The following is a 6,148-nucleotide window of genomic DNA, read 5'->3' on the forward strand; positions in this document are numbered from 1 at the left end:
TGTCTCTAAGTCGTGCCTCGACACGTGGGAGCTATAGTCGCATCGAGGGTGTTACAAGTTGGTATCAGAGCCTTCCCCGACCTTAGGAGCCCCATTGCTTGATCGTTTTTAGCGGCCGAGTTGTGTCTAGAAAAATGTTTTGAGTCATTTAGGAATTATATATCAGAGAGATTAGGAATTCTTTTTACTTCCCAGTCTCCTCATCGCTCTGGTAAGGCATCCTGACGTAGAGTTTTGACTCTTCTCTTCTCAAATTTCACTAAAAAAAATTTAGGATCACGCGGGTATCTTGGAATCGTTCCGATGGTTTTATGATGAGAACATTGTCTTGGTGCCTCCTGTCAGGGGTTTAGTGGAAGTGTCCCGGGGAGTTGAGCTCTGAGGTGTTGTCATCATAATTTTATCGTTGCAGTTCTGGAATACCTGAGTTTAGTACGCCGACATCGAAAATCTCTTTTATGCAGTTCGTTGGTGAGATAACCTCGACGCCACCCAGTACTGGGGCGGGAGTTCGGGAGTATCGCCATAACTTGTATAACGGATGCTTTTCGAAGGTTGAGGTAGATGGTTTCTGAAGGTTTCTTGGTTATGTGTTGAAGGATGGATACAGTGGATGTAGGATTTGCTAGTTTGGGTGAGATATTATGCTTCCCCTGTATCCCCAACACCATGATTGCATAACCGGAAAGGTTCGGGAGTTTCATAGGTTGGGGAATTCTAGTAGCTCTAGTTTCTTCTTCCACGATATTGGTTTGAGATTGGGATTCTTACCGATTATTCGTTCTTGATCCGTACCTTGTTGATTTATTTCTCTACCTTAATTCTACGTGGCTTCTCAATTTATGGATATGTGACCATTTCAAGAGGAATACATTCATTCATTTTGTTCGGATGTGAAAGACTTATATGTGCATTTTCATTCCCGTCGATTCAGCTTCAATGAATTTGTCTATCAAGTGGCTATGGTCAACTCTTCAGGATGGCTCCTCCAACGCGCACTCCGAATCTGATCCGGCCACAACCTCCCCTCCTCAGGCATGGCAAGCTGTGAATGGCCGCAACCAATGCAAACACACAGCTGATTCCATATGCAAATTCTTCAAGAGCGCAATCAAGGCATCAAGGGAATCAGGGCAGCAATCAGAATCACTTGCTACACTCAAACCAGTCCTTGCTAACCGGGCAAAAACTTTCAGCAATTGTGTTGAGGCACCGATGCTGACGATTTGGCTGTGGATCTGTGTAAGCAATTCGAGTGCAGTAACGTCAGGCCTGAGGACTTTGTCAGTTCGCCTTCCTTCCAACTCAAAGATCAAGCTGCAGAATGGTTCCAGCAGTACAAGGATCTCCAGAGGTGGACGTGTTATCACTTGGGATGATTTCCGTCGAGATTTCCGAGCTCATCATATTCCGCAGAGCGTGGTTGAAAGCAAGCGTGAGGAATTCCGCAATCTGAAGCAAGGCTCTTTGTCTGTCTATGACTACAACAAGTTGTTCCAGAAGCTCGCCCGCTTTGCCAAGCAGGACGTCCCTGATGAGAAGAGCATGATATATCAGTTCAGGGGTGGTCTCAGAGAAGAAATTCAGCTCGCTCTTGTTCTCTTTGAGCCCTTGAGATACGATGAGTTCTACAACATGGCACTGAAGCAAGAGGCTGCTCAGTTGAGGTGTGATGCTTCCAAGAAGCGAGTCCAGAGATGTTACTCCTTCTTCCTCTACTCAAGTGGCCAAGCAGCAGAAGTTTTGGCTTCCTCCTCCTCCGTTCCGTCAGCCGTATCAGCAGAAGAGCAAAGGTGGCAGTGGTTCTTCCCACCCACCCAACCCTGGCTTTCAGAACAAGACTTCGTCTCAAGCTCCAAGATCGAGTGCTCCGTATCACCGTCCGCTTTCAGAGGTCACGTGCAACAAGTGCCAACAGAAGGGTCACTATGCCAACAAGTGTCTCAACCAGAGGCGTCTTCCTCCTCCTCCTCCTGTCAGATCGGCAAGTACAGCTGTGGTCAAGCATAACCCCAAGCATGCCAAGGTCAACTTGATGAATGCAGCTCAGGCAGAGGAATCATCAGATGTCATCATGGGTAACTTTCCAGTTAACTCTTTTCCAGCAAAAGTTCTTTTTGACACTGGTGCATCGCATTGTTTCATGTCAAGATCATTTGTTTCCAAGCATGACTTCGTTTCACAAATGTTGGGTAAACCTATGGGAGTGGTTTCTCCGGCTAAGTCTATGAGGGCTACTTCAATAGTCCCGGATGTTTCTATCATGATGGGTGATTTCAAGTTTCTGGCTTCTCCAATGGTTCTTGGTAACTCGGATATTGATCTTATTCTCGGAATGGATTGGCTTTCTAAGCACAAGGCTCAGCTTGATTGTGCAGCCAGGCAGATTCAATTGACTCATTCGTCTGAGGATGTAATTGTCTTTGCCGCGATGACGATACCATCCGTCTGTTTTCTCTCAATGAGAAGGGTGAACTCGATGCTGTCTCGCAAATTCCAGTCGTTTGCGAATATCAAGACGTCTTTCCAGAAGAGCTCCCAGGAATGCCTCCGCACCGGCCAGTTGAATTCGTTATTGATCTTGAGCCTGGCACAGAACCTGTGTGCAAACGTCCTTACAAGCTCGGACCTGAAGAGTTGAAGGAGCTGAAGAAGCAACTCGATGAGCAAGAAAGAATGGGTCTCATCCGGCCTAGTTCTTCTCTGTGGGGTTGTGGTGTTCTTTTTGTGAAGAAGAAGGATGGAACGGACCGACTTTGTGTTGATTACCGTCCAGTGAACAAGAAGACCATCAAGAACAAATACCCACTTCCCAACATCAATGAGCTGTTCGAACAACTCAAAGGTGCTCAAGTTTTCTCCAAGCTTGATCTCCGTATGGGCTATCACCAGATTCGCATTCGTGAAGAAGATATTCCCAAGACAGCATTCAGAACAAGTTTTGGTTCATATGAATACACTGTCATGTCTTTTGGCCTCGCCAACGCTCCTCCGACGTTCTCTCGCATGATGAACTTCATCTTCAACGCCTACACCAATGACTTCGTTTTGGTCTATCTCGACGACATTCTGGTTTTCTCGAAGAACAAGGAAGATCATGCCAAACACTTGCGTTTGGTGCTTGATAAGCTCAGGGAACATCAGTTCTACGCCAAGTTCTCCAAGTGTGAATTTTGGCTTGATGAGGTTCTTTATCTTGGTCATATCATCTCTGCCAAGGGCATTGCCGTGAATCCTGAGAAGGTGTCTGCAATTGTGAATTGGGAACCTCCTCAGAACGTGAAGCAACTCCGCAGTTTTCTCGGTCTCGCAAGCTATTGCCGAAGATTCGTTGAAAACTTTTCTAAGATCGTGAAGCCTCTCTCAAATCTTCTTCAGAAGCACGTCAAATACGCCTGGTCTCTGGAGTGTGATATTGCTTTCAACACTTTGAAAGAGAAGTTGATCACTGCTCCAGTTCTGACTCCACCTGATGAATCCAAGCCGTACGAGGTCTTTTGTGATGCCTCTCTCCAAGGTCTTGGCGCAGTATTGATGCAAGAGAAGAAAGTTGTTGCTTATACATCTCGCCAGTTGAAGCCTAATGAGAAGAACTACCCCACTCATGATCTCGAGTTGGGGGCAGTTGTGCATGCTCTTTTGACTTGGAGACATCTTCTCTTGGGAAGTAAAGTGGACATTTTCACTGATCACAAGAGTCTCAAGTACATCTTCACTCAGCCTAATCTCAACCTCAGGCAAACTCTATGGGTCGAAATGATTCAAGAGTATAATCCGAGTATTGAGTATACTCCAGGCAAGGCCAATGTGATTGCTGACGCTTTGAGCAGGAAAGCTTACTGCAACAGTCTGATTCTCAAGCCTTATCAACCCGAGCTTTGTGAAGCTTTCCGCAAACTTAATCTGCAAGTTGTTCCTCTAGGTTTCCTCGCCAACCTTCAAGTCTCTCCTACCTTAGAAGACCAGATTCGCCAAGCTCAGCTTCTTGATGCTATGGTGAAAAAGGTGAAGATTGGGATTGCCAAGAGTCAGTCCAAGTACAAGTGCTACCGCCTTGATGACAAGGACACTCTCTTGTTCGAGGATCATATTGTTGTGCCCAAAGGTGACCTCCGTAAAGTGATCATGAACGAGGCTCACAATTCTCTCCTCTCCATCCACCCTGGGAGCACGAAGATGTATCAGGACCTTAAGCAAGCTTATTGGTGGACTCGAATGAAGCGCGAGATCGCTCAATTCGTGAATGAATGTGATGTCTGCAGAAGAGTGAAGGCAGAACACCAAAGGCCAGCAGGTTTCCTCCAACCTCTTGCCATTCCGGAATGGAAGTTTGACCACATTGAAATGGACTTCGTGACTGGGTTTCCAAAGTCCAAGCGTGGCAATGATGCTATATTCGTTGTCATCGATAAACTCACCAAAGTGGCTCATTTTCTGCCTATCAAAGAGTCGGTCACTGCAGCTCAATTGGCGGAACTCTATACCTCTCGCATTGTCTCTCTGCACGGTATTCCTCAAGTGATCTCTTCAGACCGTGGCAGCATCTTTACCTCGAAGTTTTGGGATTATTTTCAGAAGGCCATGGGCGCCAACATCCGCTTCAGCACAACTTTCCATCCTCAAAGAAGCGGTCAAGTCGAGCGTGTCAACCAGATTCTTGAAGATATGCTCAGGGCTTGTGTGATCTCCTTCGGCATGAAGTGGGAGGATTGTCTTCCTTATGCTGAATTCTCCTACAACAACAGTTTTCAAGCAAGTTCGGGCAAGGCCCCTTTTGAAATTCTGTATGGCAGGAAGTGCCATACCCCTCTCAACTGGTCTGAAACCGGTGAACGTCAGCTTTTGGGTAATGACTTAATCACAGAGGCAGAAGAAATGTGCAAAGTCATTCGTGATAATCTCAAAGTAGCCCAATCCCGCCAGAAGAGCTACTATGATAGTAAGCACCGTGATTTGGCTTTCGAGATCGGAGATCATGTTTACCTTCGTGTCTCTCCTATGAAAGGTACTCGTCGCTTCGGTATCAAAGGGAAGCTTGCCCCTAGATACGTGGGACCTTTCAAGATTGTCAGCAAGAGAGGTGACCTCGCCTATCAACTCGAGCTTCCTTCAAACTTTGCAAATGTTCATGACGTGTTCCATGCTCTCAGCTTCGAAAGTGCTTTAAGACTCCTGACCGCACCGTCAACTTCGAGGACATTGAGCTCCAAGAAGATCTCTCTTATCATGAGCACCCAGTTGCTATTCTTGAAGAGACTGAACGCAAGACTCGCAACAAGTCGATCAAATTCCTCAAAGTCAAGTGGTCACACCATTCCGACCGTGAAGCTACCTCGGAACGCGAGGATCACCTCCGTTCTGAGTACCCGGCGTTCTTTCAGTCCTAGAACTCGGGACGAGATCCTTTTGTAGTGGTGGAGTGTTGTAACACCCCGGATGTAACTTTCCCAATTTGTACTCCAACTCTTGCCGTTTCCGGCGTTAAGTTATATTTATTTCCTCGGGTTTGGGTTTTTGTCTCCGTGTGTTGTTATCTTTGTCATGCATATCATATCATGTCATCATGTGCATTGAATTTGCATACGTGTTCATCTCATGCATTCGAGCATTTTCCCCGTTGTCCGTTTTGCATTCCGGCGCTTCGTTCTCCTCCGGTGGTCATTTCTAGCTTTCTTTCGTGTGTGGGGATTAAACATTTCCGGATTGGACCGAGACTTGCCCAGCGGCCTTGGTATACTACCGGTAGACCGCCTGTCAAGTTTCGTACCATTTGGACTTCGTTTGGTACTCCAACGGTTAACCGAGGGACCGAAAAGGCCTCGTGTGTGTTGCAGCCCAACACCCCTCCAATTTGGCCCAAAACCCACCAAACTCTACTCCATGTCCTAGAGCGTTCGATCACGATCGCATGGCCGAAAACCGCACCTCATTTGGACTCTCCTAGCTCCCTCTATGCCTATAAATAGACCCCCCATTCCAAATCCCGGATCCCCTCCTCCTCAAACCCTAGATCCAACCCACCGCGCTGCGCCGGACAAAAACCAGCGCCGACGGACACGTCCGCCGCGCCCGTCCGCCGCCACGTGGCGTGCTACCATTCGCCCCCTCTGCCGCCCCACTTCGCCACCGCCGCCGGCCCGGGAGGCCC

The sequence above is a fragment of the Triticum urartu genome, chromosome 1, assembly GCF_003073215.2.
Source record: "Triticum urartu cultivar G1812 chromosome 1, Tu2.1, whole genome shotgun sequence".
NCBI classification, from domain to species: Eukaryota; Viridiplantae; Streptophyta; class Magnoliopsida; order Poales; family Poaceae; genus Triticum; species Triticum urartu.